Consider the following 19094-nt stretch of genomic DNA (forward strand, 5'->3'; position numbering starts at 1 on the left):
CGAACAATCCAATTAGGAAAAGGACAAAAGACGTGCCCAGACAGTTCACCGGGGAGGATGTGCAGATGACAAATAATCACAGAAAGAGATGTTCATCATCATTAGCCACTAAGGTAATGCAAACTGAAATTCTACACCGAGATGTCACTAGGCTCAGGATAGTCGAATTAAAAAATAGTGTCAGAAAACAAAACAAAATAGTGTCAGTGCGCAGACTGGATCACTCTCATTGCTGGTAGGAATGTAGAAAGGTGCCGCTGCTCAGGAAAACAGTTTTGGCAGTTTCTTTAAAAACTAACCGTGCAACTACCGTATGACTCATCAATTGTGCTCTTGGGCATTTTACTCCAGAGAAATGAAGACTTTTATGTTCCCATAGAAACCCGCACATGAACGTTAAGAAGAGTTTTATTTTTAATAACCAAAACCTGGAACCAACTGAGACATCCTTTGACAGGTGAATGGTTCAGCGAACCGTGGTACGTCCACGCCATGGCATGCTACTTAGCAATAAAAGGAAATGAGCTTGGAGCAATCGTGCCGCATCTCCAGAAATCATGCCCAGGGAGAAAAGCCAACCCCAAAAGGTTACAGCCTGTATGATTGCACTTATACGACATTCTTTTTTTTTTTTTAAAGATTTTATTTATTTATTCATGAGAGACACAGAGAGAGAGAGGCAGAGACACAGGCAGAGGGAGAAGCAGGCCCCATGCAGGGAGCCTGATGTGGGACTCGATCCTGGGACTCCGGGATCACGCCCTGAACCAAAGGCAGACACTCAATCACTGAGCCACCCAGGCATCCGTACGACATTCTTTAAAGGACAAAATTATGGAAAGAGAGGACGTACAGGTCTCCAGTGGTTGCCGGGGTTAAGGAGGAGATGGGAACAGGAAAGAGATAAGTGTGGTTGTAAAAGGGCACCATGGGAAATCCTTGTGGAAATGATCTTATAGATTGTATCAATGTCAGCATCCTGGTTGTGATACTGTACTATGATTTTACAAGGTGTTACATGGGGAACACTGGGTGTATTGGTTCTCACAACAGTATATAAATCTACAATTAGTCTACCTGTCTTGCAGTTTCCTGGGGATGGGGGAAAAAGAAGTATTGGTCAAGGTAATTTGGAAAGTTAAAGGTGCCCTTTGGATTGAACAGCTGATGTTGACCATGACAAGGCTTCTGGCCCTGGCTAAGTATGTTGGATCCTAAACACAGTGGCATAAAAGAACCAACCCTTGGCATCAAGATGAAAGACCTGGGTTCAAATCTCAGCTTAACCACTTACTAAGCCCTTGACCTTTGGCAGGTCATTTGTGGCTCAGTCCTTTGCTCTGCCCTGATCCTTCTCTCACTCCCTGTGGATCGGATAGGACTAACCTGTCTTTACCGGCGAGGGTTGGGCATAGAGATGAGGTCTGGCCATTCAAGGTCTCATCAACTGAGCCCAAATGGTTGCTTGTGGTGTCAGGCTGTGACCAAGACAGGACCGATTAGATCTTCCTTAAGCCTTCTTTTTCTTCCTTTCTTCCTTTCTTCCTTCCTTCCTTCCTTCCTTCCTTCCTCCCTCCCTCCCTCCCTCCCTCCCTCCCTCCTTTCTTTTCTTTTCTTTTCTTTTCTTTTCTTTTCTTTTCTTTTCTTTTCTTTTCTTTTCTTTTCTTTTCTTTTCTTTCTTTCTCTTTTTCCCCCAAGAGCTTTTATAAAGGGTACTTTCTTCTCCTCTGGGACCATGATTCTAAGAATGACGTGGGAACTGCTTAGGATCTTCTTCCCTTACCACATGGAAGAAGCAATAACCGGATATTGTTAGAGTTCCTAGATCTAGCCAGACCTGAAGCTAGCTACCTCAATAAGTATCCTTTTTTATTTATGCTAATTTGAGGGAGGTTTCTATCACTGGCACTTAAAAGAGCACCATAGTTATCATTTCATTTTACTACTTTGAGCCTGTTATATTATCTATTTATAGATAAATATATTCATCTGTCTATTATAAAAGTAGATACAATAATAATAAAAAAAATCTCATCAATGTACTTAAAGAGATCTTTGGACATAAATCTTTGTCCCTTTCCTCCATCCTTAATCAGTTGATTAAATTGGGTAGAGTCAGGGAGAGGGTTTTTTTTTTTTTAAACATTTTACTTATTTATTCATGAGAGACACACAGAAAGAGGCTGAGACACAGGCAGAGGGAGAAGCAGGCTCCCTGCAGGGAGCCTGATGCAGGACTCTATCCGGGGACCTCAGGACCCCAGGATCATGATCAGAGCCAAAGGCAGACCCTCAACCCCTGAGCCACCCAGGTGCCCCATAAAGAGGGATTTAAAACAGAATACACTAAAAGGTTAGAGAGGCCTTGAAGGTCATCCTGAGCACCCATTTGTCCTTGAATCTTTTCTAGCCCTCCCATTTAATTTCCTGAATCTTATTTGCTTGGGTTTTTTGTTTTTGGGGTTTTGTTTTTTTTTTTTAATGAGGATGACATAACTACTTTTTTTTTTTGGCACATGGTGTGGTTGGGAGGATAAAATGGATTGATGCGCATCAAAGCATTTTGCACAAAATGGAAGAAACTAGTTACTATCTAACAAGGAGCTTGTAGTCTGGCAAGAGATAAGGAATGTTCCAAGAGTCTTCTAGGCAGAGGTTCTGAAAATACAGTGTGTACAAGAATAACCTGAGGAGTAAGGCAGGCCGATCAGAACACTGGCCTCTGCCTTCTGACAACCCTTGGATCCTTCTGGTGCCACGGTCTGAGGATCATTGCCCTAGTGACTAGAGAAAAGGACGAGAGCACGAGGAACGGGAACATTAAATGCTTGCTGCTGACAACCAGAGAAGGAGTCTGTAGGAAAGTGCAGAAGAGACAGCTCGTCTGGAGTCAGGATGGGCTCCTGGAAGAAGGGCTTCCTAGGTAGGCTTCTCCCAGCAGTGGACTCGGAACCAAGGATCCAGATGCCATGGACTGGTCAAGGGTGTGCTCCCATGGGAAAGTGGTAAGGGAGTGGGTGAAGCAGGACGCGCCAGCGGAAGAAGCCAAGCTGGGTGCACCTGCAGGTGGAAGCCTGGTCGCCAGGGGCGGGGGCTCTGAAGCGACAATTCCACGTCCATCCTGCTGCACAACCGGCCCTGGCCTATGGGGCAGGAAGGTGGAGACCCCTTCCACCCATCCAGCTCCCCCTGTGCGGAGGCTGTTCCAGTGTCCAAGGTCACAGGTGCCGGCCGGTAGCCGGGAGAGGTTGGGGAATGGGAGGGGGAGCATCTGGCCAGGGCATGGGCAGGGGCCCCCTCTCGGGTCTGGGACAGCCCCTTGAGGCTGGATGCGTGGCCTCGAAGGAGGAGAAAGAGGACCCCGCAGAGTCCTGGAATGAAAGCTTCGCAGGATGGATTCGGTGAGGCCCCTCTTCTTATTTCTTGTATTCCCAGCAAGCGCAGATAAGAAGAATCCAGAGCATTTGGGAATGTGACCCACCTTCCCCCGGCCCCTCCTTCTCAGCCCCCCACCACACACTTTAAAACGAAATATTTTTAGCTGTGCTCATTTGCTGTCTGTCTCTCCAGACAGGATTGCATAAGAAGGGGCTGTTTTCCTACCCGCGGGACTGCAGGGGGATGGTTAAGTAGCACACGGATGGTAAAGCCATTTACACGTGGAGAAGCAGCCAGTGTGGCTTGGGGGGTTGGCAGGTCCCAAGCCTCTCGGCACATAAAGGGAAACCTGACCAACGCCGGGGAGGGCGGGTGACTTCATACGGATGCTGATTTACTGCAAAGAATAATACCCGAGCCCTCCCACCGCCCCTGCCTTTTCAGATTTTTGGAATCAGAAAATGCTACAACTGGAGCCTTTGCAAGCGGATCATCTGGCCTGAATGGGTCATTCTAAACATGAGAAAGCTGACTTATGAGAAAGGGACTTATCCCTGTAAAACAGAGCCACTACTTGGCCCAGGGGCCGTGGTGGACACTTTACAGATTGTTCCATTTTAGGGGCACCTGGGTGCCTCGGTGGTTGAGCATCTGCCTTTGGCTTGGGTCATGATCCCAGGATCGTGGGATCTAGTCCCAAGTCGGGCTCCCTGCAGGGAACCTGCTTCCCCCTCTGCCTGTGTCCCTGCCTCTCTCTGTGTGTCTCTCATGAATAAATAAATAAAATCTTTTTTTTTTTTAAAGGATTGTTCCATTTTAGCCCCACAGTGGGGTGGGATTATGAACACCATTTTTATAAACAAGGACACAACCTCAGAGAGGCAACACGGCTTTCTCCAAATCTCACAGCAAAGGAGGGAGCTGAGATTCAAACCCAGGCCTGCTTGGTGTCCACCCAGAGCTCTCGTTTGTTTTTCTTAATCTTCAGGGTCAGTCGGGGAATGATTTTCTTTTTTTTGAGGGGGGTGGGTAGGATGATTTTCTAGCCTGCCACGAAAGAGCCTGTGCCTGCAGCGCCTCACTGGCAGTGCCACAGGGCAGGGTACTGTCTCTTCTGTTCACTCTTATATCCCACCGCCTGGAACAGAGCCTGTAGGTGCTCAATAAACATCCACGGGATGAATGAGTTGAAGCGAGTAAGCATTTACTGCACCCCCTCTTCACGCAGCTACCTGTTTTCTTTTTCTTTTTTCTTCTTCTTTTTTTTTTTTTTAGCTACCTGTTTTCTGAAAGGAAATAGCACGGTCCCTTGGGGTGCTCATGCTAGAGTTGATAGGATGGGACATACACATGGAAAATGCTGGAAAATAGACTTATGTGACCCGGCCACATGTGAGCTCGTGTTGTGCAGGTGAGTCTGGGTTCAGGGCAGCTTTGGGGGGGTGTGTATTTCACGGCCGCTCTACCTACACCCCACCTATGCTCTCTGGCCATGAAGAGCTAGTCCTCATGCTTTCACAGCCAGAGCCTTGGTCTGAAATAAGCTCCTTCAGATTCCCCAGGTCCCACCAGTTTTCACGGATCAGCTTGAGTTACGCCATCTCCTACGGGACCTTTTCTGATCCCTTCAGCTGGAGGGGATTTCTCTCCGGCCCTGAGCTCCTGTAACACTTCCCCGGCCCTCTCTTGAGGCACACGACTTCTCTCCCCTACTGACCCTTGAGACAGGCATCAGGGTCACCACTGTAGGTCCAAACACCTGACAAAGACACTGCACGCACTGGTGCTCCCTAAGTGTGTGACAAGTATCAAATGGAGGAATGGATGGGGAGATAGATCCAGACAGACAGGGGAGCCTGGGGGTTCTGGAGTAGGCGGTTGTGTCTCTGATGTGATCCTGACACTCCTCAGCGTGGCGCTGCCCCTCGCATTAACTGGGAAGCAGACACTGCTTTGGATTAAGGCAGAGGGGCGCCTGGGTGGCTCAGTCCATTAAGCGTCTGACCCTTGCTTTCAACTCAGGTCATGATCTTGGGGTTCTGAGATCGAGCTGCATGTCAGGCTCCATGCTCAGCGTGGAGTCTGCTTGAGATTCTCTCCCTCTCCCACTGCCCTTCCCCTGCTCTCATGCGTGCTTTCTCTCTCTCTCAAATAAATAATTAATCTTGTTTTTTAAAGGCTTTGGGGATCCCTGGGTGGCGCAGCAGTTTGGCGCCTGCCTTTGGCCCAGGGTGCGATCCTGGGGACCCGGGATCGAATCCCATGTCGGGCTCCCAGTGCATGGAGCCTGCTTCTCCTTCTGCCTATGTCTCTGCCTCTCTCTCTCACTGTGTGCCTATCATGAATAAAAAATTTAAAAAAATAAAAAATAAATAAAAAATAAAGGCTTTGAATTAGGGTGGAGGTAGGAGACCTCTGTCCCCCCAGCTAAGTGAAACCCTTGGCTTAATTTCAATTCCTGTATGGAACAGGTAGCAACAGGTGAGGTCCCTATTTGGCACTTAGAGTTGCAAAAAGGCATATGGCTCTAAATATAGAGCTTTATATTTATTATTATACCAAATTATTATTATACCAAATTATACCAAAGCCAGAGCTTTGGTGTAATAGCCTAGAGAGGTGGTTTTCAAACTATGCTCTGAGTCACTCCCAGGTTCCATTAACAACTTATTTCTATCTCTCGTTGGTTTTATGTTTCTGTCACTCATTTTTTTTAAATAAATCTCACATTAAGAAGTTTATGGACCTAAAAACAGAAACATCACACCCTGAGTCCCACCTGCCTGTCTTTCTCTGGCTCTCTGGGTCCCTGCCAGTCACTGTGGGTGCCTGGACCTGCGTAGCATTCAGTTATCTGCCTCAAAGCCCATGTTTCCAGATCGCAAGCTCCTGGAGGACAGGCACTGTGGCTTGCTTATTGAGTGTTCGCCCAGCACCTGGCAGGTGCCCTGCACTCAGAAGGTGGTAAGTGTTTCTTTAGATTCTTCACCAAGTGGGGGAAAAAGAACGGATGGATTAAATGATTGGAGGTATTGGAGCACTTGGTAAAATTATCAATAAACAATTGGCAGGTAATTTTGGAACACTACAGAGAAATGGCTATGGGCCATTTATATAGCATATAGAATATATAATTCTATATGGAATATAGAATATAAAAAAACTGGGGGACAGGAAGGAAGCCATTATTAATCTAATCCTGCCCCTGGCTGAGCCCTGCCTCTACATCCTGCCACGTGAGTGCATGGCTGGGTGGACATGCAGCCCTCATGTCCGTGTTCCGTCTGCAGCCCTCCAGAAAGCATCCACCCTTGGCCACCCCCAGGGGCTAGGATCCTCCTTGGAGAGAGAGTTCTGGAGAAGACTCCCTGGAAGTGGGTGTGGGGCATTTAACCAGAAAATTCTGCACTCCCGGGAACCCAAAGCATGGTCTAGAGGGGAGGGGTCCTTCCAGAGAGAGGTAGTCAGAAGAAAGCCAGCGTGGAGCCCAGGGCAAGCACCCTGAGGCCTGGGTCTAAGGGACAAACTCTAGCAAAATAGAAATATGCCAGTATGCCAAAGGAAGTAAACACAGTCACTACCTGACCCGTCAGGAGCAGTTTCTACAGAGGTGTCATAATGTGAACACTGCCTGCTGGTTTAACAAAAAACTGTGCTGTTGAACAGGGACGGCTGGGTGGCTCAGTGGTTGAGCATCTGCCTTCGGCTCAGGTCGTGATCCTGGGGTCCTTGGATCCAGTCCTGCGTCAGGCTCCCTGCATGGAGCCTGCTTCTCCCTCTGCCTGTGTGTCTCTGCCTCTTTATCTCTCTGTGTCTCTCATGAATAAATAAATAAAATATTTTTTTTTAAGAAGGAAATATGGGAACACGAAGGTGGAAGAGTTGCAGGTGAAAGTGTTAAATCCCCAACTGCTGCGGCAGGAGGCCAACAGATTCTGCTGAAAACAAACAGCTCAAGAAATTGTAGGATAAATGCACATCTATTTCTTTTTAAAAACCGGAAAGTCAAAACCAGAAGAAAGAGCTAAGAGAACACAAAGTTGATGCCCTAGGGAGAGCAACCAAGGGTAGAGGCAGAGGGTGACAGCCTTTTGAGGTTTAGCGCTACCTTCTAAAATAATGTGTGTGTGGTACCTTTATTAAATAAGAACTAAAATATTAAGAGGGCTTTGGTAGCCCTGGGGAGGTTAGACTCCCCGCCCCGGGTCTATGATGAGGCTGAGGCAGTGAGGCTAGGGGAGGCTGGGCCAGAGGGGCAGTAGGACAGGGCCTGAGTGGGGAGCTGCAGGTCTGGGTCCCCAAAAGACCCAGTGTTGGGGACTGAGGGGTCAGTTGAGGACAGGAATAGCATGGGGCAGATGAGGCAGGCGTCCTGGGCTGGCCAGAGAGTGAGGCGTGGGGTGTGGAAGTTCAGAGCTCTGGCTGTGGCCGCTGCGGTGGCCCGCGAGCCTCTCCATCACCCCCCTGGCTGTCCAGCAGGCATCTTCATGACAGCTTGGGAGGGGGCCCCCTCGGTGTTCCTATGAGCAGGGGGCAAAGAATCCTAGGAAAGGAGAAGGAAAACGATGAAATCGAATCTGGCCCTGAAATAAAAATAGCCAATAGCTGAGATTTTTAAGAAAATGGAAAAACAAAAACAGCATTTGGTACATGAGTCACTTCAACTTCTCCCAATTACCAGCTTTTAGGTTCCAAAGAAAGCTTCCGACAGAGGAGCCTTGGAATGTGGGTGGTGGTGAGGACGCGGAGCTCCGACCCGTCCTGCCAACCTCACGTTTGGCTCTCTGCAGTGGAAGCCTAGAGCTGAATGCCTCCTCTGGCAGCCGGGTGCTGGAGAAAGACCGGTGGGCTGGGAGCCAGGAGAGCTGGTGCAAGTCGTGTGCCTCAGTTTCCCCTCTGCCAATAAAGAGGCTGGGCTGCATGGTGCGAAGGCCTGGTCCATGCGGCCCGCGGTGCTGCCATGTGGCAGGCACTGCAAGGTCGCTGTGGCTGTCCCCCTGGTGCTTAGACCACTTCCCTATGTTTCAGGGGCGTAGCGTCTTGTCCACACACTATAGAGACAGCCCGGAACCCCAGGCCTCCCATTCGGAAGATGGGGTCGAACTTGCAGGGAAAATCCATCCACACTGGGAAGCTGGAGGAGGAAGGGAGTGCTGTGTATGGGCTCACCTGGGCTGGCCCTGGAGGCTTCTGGAGGTGGTCTCCGGCTTGGAGCGTCAGATGGGTGACCACAGTCTGGGGCTGGCTCGGGGAAGGGTGCCGGATGCAGGCAGTGGGCCAGATGACTTCTACAGAACCCCGTCCCCGACTCCCAGCCAAGCTTCCTCCCCACCAGGTCTGCACCACCTTCTCGACGAAGCAGGTGCTTTATCACTTCCAAGGATTGATGCACGCAGCCTCGGGTGGCTGGCCCGGAGAGTTCAGTTCGCCGGGAGGTGGTGGCTGGCATTTCGGCCTGTCAGGGCTGAGCAATAGAGGAGTGGCAGCCACGTCCTGGATCCGCAGTCTCCGCGAATCGCACTTGGGAAGAGCATCGCGCGGAGCCCAGCGCCCCTGGCAGGCCTGATTTACCCGCACAAGGACCCCTGGGCCTGCAGGGTTCCATTCTGCAGACCCGTAGGTGCTGCGGCCTTTGTTGCTGAGAGGAGCCTATAGCCTGCAGCCTGTGCTCCTTACTAGAAGGGTGATCTTGAGCCGCCGGGAACAGATGGCCCCTCACAGGATCCAACTGAGCAGAGCTTGCAGAAGGGGCGACTCCCGGAGGTGTGTGCAGGGGTGACGGTGTGCCCCAGGGGCTCTTGCAGAGGGCTTGTCCCACTGTAGATGAACTTCTCGGGGCGCAGAGCAGCAGAGAGAAAGGTGGAGGGTGGATCTGGAGGGCAAAGGCTAGCTCATGGGACCTTTCTGTGCCTCAGTTTCCTCATTTGTAAGATGGTGGTGATAACACCTGCGCCATAGAGCTATTGTCAGAATTAAACGGGTCAATCGGTGTCTGGATCTGTACTGATTGTTCAGAACAGTGCCTGGCACTGTGTTCGCTGTTAGCTTGTTGGTACCACGCTCCCACACACATGGGTTCCTGTCTTCTAGGCCCCCGAGTTTCCTTCTCTTTTATCCAAATCCGGCTCCTGCCACCTGGCTCTTGGAAAGGGGCTATTGGTCGGCTCACACTAAGGTGTGCACAACTGATAGGCTTCAGGAGTTCTCTCTGCCCGGGGGCATTCGCATGTTATAGGAGGCTCTGTATCCTCCCGGGCTTAAGGCTCTAACTCCAGACCCCAGGTCTTTGGTAACTGATGCGAAGGCAGGAGAATGGCCTCCTCTTCCTACACTGAATAGTAACAACCAGCAGGGAGATATTGGGGTGAACGCCAGCTTCCTGTGGCCCCTGCCCAGTGACTGAGCTGTGAGCATCCGACAGGAGGAAGTGGTCGAGCTCCACCAGTTGGGCACTTGCCAGCTCCTGGGAAGCCAGCCTTGACCCTGAGCTAGCAGAAAGGCCCGTGAATGAGACCCCTGCCTTCAAAGCTGGAGAGAACACTAGTGGCACCCAGACAGCGAGACACCCAGAGAGCGGTGACCTAGCCTTGTCACCCTTAGGAGGCTGATGGCGAGGCCAGGATTTGAACCAAGAGTCCTGATCCCCAGGCTAGGGTCCTTCTTTCAGCCCACACCAGCCACTCTCAAGTGCACGCCCTTGAGTGGCCAGAGACATCCCCGGGCAGCCTTCTGAACTCATCAATTGGCCCCGAAGCTTGGCCTTTTCAGCCAGAGGGGTATGTGTGACCCAGGAGAGGCTCCAAGTGTGACTCAGGCTGAGAGTGTGGACTCCTTGCGGGTGCTGAAGCTTCTCCTGTTTTCAGTGCCATCAGTGATTGGGACCCTCTGTCCTGGGCATGTGGCCTTGGCATTGACTCCCTGCTCCCACCTATAGAGATGCCCCTTAAGTGAGACTTCTGTGGACCTCAGAGCACCCCCTCCCCGCCCTCCCGGCCATTGGTCACATGCTCTGGGACAGCCTGAGTTGATTGTTTATGCAGTGTTTGCTCACAATAGCAACAAGCCCCTTCCTTCTGCAGCCCTTTGAACATAAAATGCCGTCACACTAGGAGGGGCTATAAAGTAGCTGGCAGCAGAAAGCATCCAAACAACAAGCTCATGAAAGCTCTGGAAAACAAGCTCAGACTCAAGAAAGCATCCCAACAGCACCACACTTGGGTTCAAGTCCTCTCCCCAGCTCCTGACTCACATGCACAGTCCTAGGCCTTGCTCCTTGGTGACGGTGTTCCTCCTCCTCTGCCACATTACAGCTCCCAACCAGCATCACGATCACACCCACATGGCCCCACTTCCAAGGCTGAGAAGAGGAGGCTGTGGGGCACTGAGGATCTTAGAGACACAGGTGAAATTTTACAACATTAAAGTTGAAAGGTTCTTAATTTAACGTGAATGTGCAATTTTCCTGTGGTCCCAGCTTTCAACAGGTTCCCAAAGGGGCCCTGTGTTAGTCAGGAGGGACTGGGTAATGCTTTAGTAACAAACAGTCCCAAGATCTCAGTGGCTGATGGCAATAGTGAATTTTCAGAGAGCCTTGTTAGTGTCTATTTCCTGTCTCTATTCTCCTTCCCTAACACCCAGCTGCCCGCTATGTGAGGACAAACTGAACAGTGAAAGACAAACATAACCACGCAGTTTTAATAGATTATCCTTTGTGTGGTGGGCACACAGAGAACTGGTGTCTTATGAGAGGCTGTCTCATTTGATCTTATGAAGTGAAGGAGGAAACAGGCCCACAGAGGGGAACTGACTTGTCCAAAGCCAACCAGGTGGTTGTATAGCCAGAAACTGGGTTGGGGTTTAAACCCAAGAAGACCCCAGTAGCTACAGTGACTGAAGCCAACCACATACAACCTTCCCAACCACAACACTACTAGTCCTGGGGTCTATATTGGGCCTTCAAGTTTACATAGCATCTTCATTCATTTATCAGCACCTCCCATGTGCTGGGGACTATTCTAGGTGCTAGGGTTCAAGTGGTAAATAAAACTGGCACAGGGCACAGGCAAGGGGAAGGAATGGATTGGGAATGATAAGGAGAGAATAGCAGGATCAGAGGCTGATTTGAAGACAAATCTTGAACTGGAAGGAACGGCACCCCATGGGGGATTGAGGCTCCATATAGATTAGCTGGAGCTATTCACAAGCTTTCCATGGCAAACCAAGCCACCGTGTCTCCAGCGTGGGGGATACAGCTGCCCAGAAGGCATTCTACGGATTGCTTCTATGCCACTGAGCCTCAGCTAATTGCTTTTTTTCTCTCAACTGTGGAAATACATTCATCATTTTGTCTCCAACAGCATGGGATCTGCTTTAGAGAAAATGTTCCCCAAATGGTTATTGAATGAATGAATGATCAAATGAATGAATGACTGATGACCCACAGTGGGCAAGTGCTTTCCATCCTTAGGTCTCGGGCTCCTCATCTGTCCTCTGAGATGTTGTCTAAGGGCCCCATGACGGTTGGCATCTGATGATAAATGTCTACGTGGTTGGAAGCTCTGCTTGCCCGATCGAGGCCTGTGTGTCAGTCCCCGGAGCTGACTTATGGGTGATCTTGCCTCGGAGACAAGACTCACGTGACTAGCATGGGAATGAGCCCCCGTAGCGTCCTTGTGGGGTTGGTGAGGAAGGCTAGGGGTGCCGGACTCCAGGGCTCCATGGCCAGGGTTCACAGTCAGACGGGTGTGACTCCAGAAGCACAGACAGGAAATGTCTTTCCCCAAATACCTCTTCTGCTAGTGCCTGGAATTCCACCGTTCGTGATTTATTCCATTGGGTTCAGCATTGTGTTTTGTTTTGTTTTGTTTTGCTTTTGGTGAGTCCTCTTTGTAAATGCTAAAAACTTTGGCAGAGTGATAGGGCTTTTACATAAAATTCCATTCTTGAATGCCTTTTATGTGCCAGCCTCTAGGGGGAAGGGGACTTGGGGGGGGGCAGTACAAAGGTAATATTAAAGACGTTAATATAATTTATTGAGCATTTACTACGTGACCTGCTCTGCGTATATTGCTTACTTAAGCACTTACCACAATTCTGTGAACATAAATTTGGGGCTTCATTTTAAAAATAAGGGGATTGAGTCACAGAGAAACTAAGACATTGGTCTAATGTAACATAGCTGGGTCGGCTCTTCCTGTTTAACCTACACTACAAACCCCCTGGTTGTTGGGATTTATGTGTGATGGGAGAAAGATATAGAAATTAAACAGAATCAGTGCTAAACAGATGCATCAGCAGTGAGCCATGGGAGGAGCCTTGTGCGGGTGATCAGAAAGGTTGAGATTTTATTCCAGCTCTTTCTTGAAGGATAAGAAGGATTTTCATAGATTAAGAAGGAAAGAGAACAATAAAGCCCTGGAGAATTGCCAGGCCACTCTGCCGGACGATTGTGCTAGGATGTGGTCTTCTCCTGCCCTTGGGGCTGCGAATTACACCATGGGCTCTTCTGGACCCCAGGCCCTCGGATTCTGACTGCCTCGCCACACCCAGAGCTGTCTGCTGGTTGGTGTTAGGATGGTTGGAGAATACAACAGTGGAAGAAGAGGGTGACTAGAGTGGGCCAAGCCATGGAAGGTCATGGAATCTGGCAATGGGGAGGTCATTGCACGGCCAGATCCCATGAAGTTCATTTTCAAATACTCTATCTGCTGAGAAACTGATGCAGACCAGAGGTGGCTAAGAGTATCCCATTCCTAAATGTAATGAGGCGGCCTAGCATAGAGAGGCACCTGGAACAGAAAAAGGACATCAATGAACAACCAATGACATCCAGACAGGTGTGGACTTTAGTGACTAGTAAGTAACGTGCCAATAATAGTAAGTAATAGTAATGTGCCGTCGCAAACATTGGTTGTGATGAATATCTCCTAGGATGTTAGCAATAGAGGGAGCTGGGTGAGAGCATAAGAAAATTCTGTATGCCACCTTTGCAACCTTTCTGCAAGTCTGAAACTATTCTCAGATAAAAAGCTTATTTAAATAAATTGAAGGGCACCTGCGTGGCTCAGTGGTTGAGCATCTATCTGCCTTTGGCTCAGGGCATGATCCCAGGGTCCTGGGATCAAGTCCCGCATCAGGCTCCCCATGGGGAGACTGCCTCTCCTTCTGCCTGTGTGTGTGTGTCTCTCTCTGTGTCTTTCATGAATAAATAAATGAAGTCTTAAAAAATTAATAAATAAATAAAAACAACTCCCTCTGCAAGCACTGTGGAGGATGGAGTTGAATGGGGAAGGCCACAGTAGCTTAGCGTCATAAAGACCTGAGCTCTGCTGGTGGCTTGACAACTGGCCGGATATGAGAGCTGAGCTGGAGGCACGAGTCAGAGGTGATGATCCAGCCCCAGGCCCAGTGCCAGGCCTGGAGGAGCCCCGAGATAGGAGGGTGGGTTGCATCCACCGACCTCGGGCAGTTGAGAGCAAGGGAAGCCCCCGAACACCAGTCCACTCTGAGTACCACCCCGCTCGGATCGTGACGGCGTGTCCTGGGGAGCCAGATCCTGTACAGCGGTGCTTCGCAAGCTACTGGTAGCAAAGGACCAGGTTTTTGGTTTTGGTTTTAAAAATATACGTCCAGTCCACTGAAGATCAATATTTTGGTCGACACGCTACGCAGGGAGGCCAGTCCACTGATCACATGCGTGGACGTCAGGCAGTTTCAAAGCCTTATACACATTTCTGATCGCGTCCCCTCTATTTTCACCTCCCCAGTAAAAACACAGCTTGTGGACCGTACTGTCCACTTTAACCCTCATGACCACCCAAGAGTTAGGATCTATGATTCTCATTGTACAGATGAGAAAACAGACTCCAAGAGATTTATAACCTCTCCGAGGTCACGCAGAACCAGTAAATTGCAGTGAGCAGAGATGTCGTCTGTCCCCACGTGGGTCATGCAACCCCATCAGGCAGCCCTGTGGCTTGACCTCTTCCCCTCAAGTCCTTCAGGTTGTTTTCACTGCTCTTCACTCCTTTTCCCTGGAGGCCAAATCATGTGTTGCTTTGACTCAAGACAAGAAGGATGCAGAGGGAGAGCCTTTGCCAGAGGTGACCTCACAGCCCGTGTCCCCAGGGCAGCTGCTGGAGTATGCAAAGAGCTCAGAGCCAGTGGGGACCTTCCCAAAGTGGCCAGGAGCACCGATCCTGACCCAGGCGTCATTCCTAGGGCTCTGCTGCCAACCCGGGGTTGGGAAGAGAAGGAGGAAGGGTCCCCTGGCGGCCTGAGCAGCTGGAGGCAAGGACGGTGCCCTTCATGACCCCAGGGGGCATTTCACAGTTGCTATTAGCAACAACAGAACATTGGGGTACCTGCCAGGCATAGGGCAACCTGTGGAGACGTTTATTTGTGTTTACTTTTGCTTTGTGGAAGGATCGAAAAGATCTTTAGTTTTTTTTTCTTTTCTGCATCAAGTTCTTTCCCACTCTGAGACCAAGGCTGGGCTTTCGGGCTCCCTCTCCTCAGGAATCTCTGCAGACACAATAGAGAATGGATTTGGAACAGTCTCCTTTCCAGGTTTCTGGGAAAGCCTGCACTCACAAGGGGATGATGCCAGCAAAGGGGATAGACAGGGCCTGGGGACGGGGGTGGTGGCAACAGACAGTGGGAGACCCCAAGTTGTCTGGGGAAGGGCTGGAAGCTGGCAGGTTTGTGGGGAGGGGGAGCTGAGGTCCATTTCCTGGGGCAATGGCTGAGCTGTGGGCCTAGGGATTCATTCATTTGTCAAATATTCACCAAAAACCCACTAGTGCATTCACCTGTCTAGATTTAGGGCATGGGCCCGTCTAAGTTCTCCGGCAAAGAAGACAGACTTTAGGAAAATAACGATACACTTGTTTAATAGAGTAGGAGTCTCTTCTCCGGCCCCTGGCTGTGATCATCCCTCCAGGTTCTGATTGCTCGCCCTGTCCTCACAGCAGGACACTCTTGCTCGAAACTCTGATACTCCGTGGCTCTGTTTCAGCAAAGGATATAAAGTGCACATTCCTTGCCAGTGCACACAAAGCCGTTAGAATGGAATAAACTAGACCTGCATGTGACCACCACTTGTGCACGCTCCTTGGCCCCCACATATGCACTCCTCCCCCCCACCCTCCATATCCAGGCGAGCTCATCCCCAGCACACCCTTTCCACATGTCACAAGCTCTGGCAACGTGCAGCCAGCCACTCCTTACAATTCACTTGCAGGTCTCTGCTCCCATTCTTATACTATTTCCTTTGCCCCAAATGATGTTTGGATTTCCCACTCCCCATCATATTGAAATCTTATTAATCGCCCGAGGCCCAGCTCCCATGTCACTTCCACTGGGAAGCCCTCTCTGATTTCCCTGGTCAGGAGACGTGCCTGCTACTCCCCGTCCCCAGCCCTGGGGACGTCCCCCCAGCCAGCCTGACACAATGCTCACTCATTATGCCCTCCTCACTCTCCAGCCGACACCTGTGTTTCTCCTGCACAGCACACTGCTGTCGGCCACTCTCTGGTTGGCCCACACGCTCTGCTCCCACCAGGGTAGAGTCCACAGACCACGGCAATTGTCCCCAAACCGGTGTACCCACCCTGTCCTTGTTATAGGCCGGGTGACAGATGTACACAGGCTCAGCAATCCCAGAGTTCAGACGGGAGCAGAGGAACACGGGCCCGAAGGGGATGGCCCAGGACAAGGCTCAGCTTAGGAGGTCCGTTGAGCGTGCAGCAGGAATGTTCCCAGTTTAGAAGGTAAGGGGCTGAGTCACTTATAGGTTCATGGGAAGCAAACAAATGAAAGGGGAAAAGCAATTATTGACTTCTGAAAAAGACAAAAGCTGTTCCAAAGAAACGTAATTGTGGTCCACAAGCGTGTGTTATTTATACAGTCATAATCCTATCAGTACTGAACAGAGACTTAGGCGACTTAGGTAAAAATTGTGATACAATTATGTCGGGAAATGTGTGTTTAGGAAATGTGTGTGCCTCTGTGTGCGTGCCTGGTACATGTGTGTGCTTGTGCACCTGGTGCATGTGCATATGTGTCCGTGTGTGTCTGTAGGTGTGTGCACACACGTGTGCGCGTAGGTCGTTAGCGCTGAGAGGCAGGACTAAGAGAGCCGAGCTGTCCTCTTTGACAGTTAATGGCCAACATTAAAAAAAAAAAAAAATCAAGAATCGGAATTACAAGTTTGTTATATAGAAATAGGAAGGCAAATGCACTCCAGAAAGTATTGCAAATGGCTGTTGCCTCATTTCCAAAATCAGGATAACTGATGTTTGTTATAAATTTGATGGGACTCTGTGACGTCGTGAAACTAAGCACATGTATGTATTGCTTCTGTTGGAATTCAAATTTCAATTAAGCAATTTAAATGCAGGTAAAAGACAAGATGACAAGATGACTGCTACACTTCCTCCCCCATAGCGGGCCCTGCCCTCTGTGCCCCTGCCCCTGGGGAAATAGTGGTGCAGAAAGTGAGCCCCCCCCAGGGGAGGGGGGAGAAGCTGGCTCCCTAGGGGAGGGGTGTGGGGCAATCTGCTGGGCCCCAGCTGCTGTGTCTGGTTGCATTTTATTGTCATGCCTCAGAAGCATGGGGTAAGCTACTCCTCATTAACCAGCATGCCTCCTGGTAGGTGGAGGCGACAGCAGAAGGCATTAGGTACAAGGGTGTTTTGGGAAACACTTGGAAGCCCGGGACGGGGTGTTTGTTTTCCCTCTGAGACCCAGACACTTCTGGTAACCATTGTTCCCAAGTGTGGTTTTTTGAAAACTTATTCTTTTCAAATTCCACGGGCAGCCCAGACTGATTCGTCCGTCTAGGAATTTGAGGAGCCAAGAGCAGAAATAACATTTTATGAGAGAAGGGGGATCAAAGCCAGCAAGCTTTCTGCAGAACCCACTCAGGTCTTGCACTTTGGGGATCACACCTCATTAATGGCCCCCCGGCCTCACCAGGTTGGTTTTTTAACAAGCTGCCCTCCTGCGTGCTTTGGCTTTTTGTCAGCATTTTCCAGGCAAACTGCTGTTTCTCCTGGTGCTGGGACAAGTCCCCAGTGACCCCAGAGCAGGACCCAGACCCCACCATACGAGGGGTCTTGTGCTTTGTCTGACAACGTATCTGGGTTTTTCTTCTTGATGTTCTTTTCACCCTTAAAGCAATCCCTTAGACTTCTAATGCTTTACGGTTCAACATGATAAGGGCGAGGATTATTGTTTCCATTTTACAGGTGGGGAAACTGAGGCCCACATTGGTTAAAGGACTTGCCCGGATCACACAGCTAGAAAGGGCGGAGTTGGGAATTGAACCTGGGTCGCCTGAGGCCTCCGCCAGAACACTGCCCAGTGTGAAGGGCTCTAAAGCAGTAGCGGGTGCACCCTCACCATGGCATAACCCCTGGGCTGCTCACCTGCCTGCCTGCTGTAGGTGGGACCAGCTCTCCAGGCCGCTCAAGTTCCAGTCCCTTCCCCAACCACAGGCCTGCATTTCAACTGTGGCCACCACTTGGACAGTGTGAAGCTAAATCACACAAAAGGGTGAGTGGATGCCATCAGCCCCTCCCAGGTCAGAGAAGACGGCGCCGGGGCTGGATGGCAGGTGGAAATCCCAGCTCTGTCCCTGGACGGCTGTGGCCTTGGGCAAAGCTTAAGACATGCTGGACTCAGGATCCTCTTCTCTAAAATGGAGGCAGTAACATCTATCTCAGTAGGGTTTTATAGGGCTGCCTGGGTGGCTCAGCAGTTTAACACCTACCTTCAGCCCAGGGCATGATCCTGGAGACCCGGGATCGAGTCCTGCGTCGGGCTCCCTGCATGGAGCCTGCTTGTGTCTCTGCCTCTCTCTCTCTCTCTGTGCCTCTCATGAATAAATAAATAAAATTGTTTTAAAAAATAGGGTTTTATAGATCAGACAACCAGAATCACTTATCATCTGTACAAAGGAAAAGGATTATTAGTATCAGGTGTAACTATTATAACTGCCATAGATCCCATGCCTTTTCTCTTTTTTTTTTTTTTTTTTTGATCCCATGCCTTTTCTATGAGGGCTCTGTCATTCTCCCCGTTTCACAGATGGGAATACTAACACTCAGCTGGTCTTTGAGTTGCCCAAGGTTAGTGAGTTAGTAGGAGTTTTAGGTCTGACCTTAGCTCTGCTGACTCTAAATTCAATATTCTTCTACCTGCCAGAAGCCAAATGTCTGCCTCCCCACGTAAATACCCGTCTTGTACCTGCATCAGTTCACATGGCTCCGTTTGCAGAGAGTAGCTGGCTCATAAATTATTTCATTTAAAACCAACATATGAAGTTGTACCTGGGTGGCAAAGTTGGTTAAGCATCCAACGCTTGGTTTCAGCTCAGGTCCTGATCTCAGGGTCATGAGATTGAGCCCCAAGTAGGTCTCCACACTCAGCAGGGAGTCTGCTTGAGATTCTCTCTCCTTCTCCCTGTCCCACCCACTTGTGTACTCTCTTTCTCTCTCCCTCTAAAATAAATAAATTGTAAACAAAAACAAAAACAAAAACAAACAAACAAAAACCCCCACAGAACTGTTGTGTGTGTTAGGATGCGTTTGGCTGCAAGTAACAATTCATAACTAAAACATGAGGAAAATATCTGGCATCATACAACCAGCAGTCCAGCGCCCCCAAGAGCGGGTGAGTTCAGGCTTAGTGACACAGCCAGCACGTGGCAGGAC

This window comes from Canis lupus, chromosome 32 (genome assembly GCF_048164855.1).
Source record: "Canis lupus baileyi chromosome 32, mCanLup2.hap1, whole genome shotgun sequence".
In the NCBI taxonomy this organism is placed as follows: domain Eukaryota; kingdom Metazoa; phylum Chordata; class Mammalia; order Carnivora; family Canidae; genus Canis; species Canis lupus.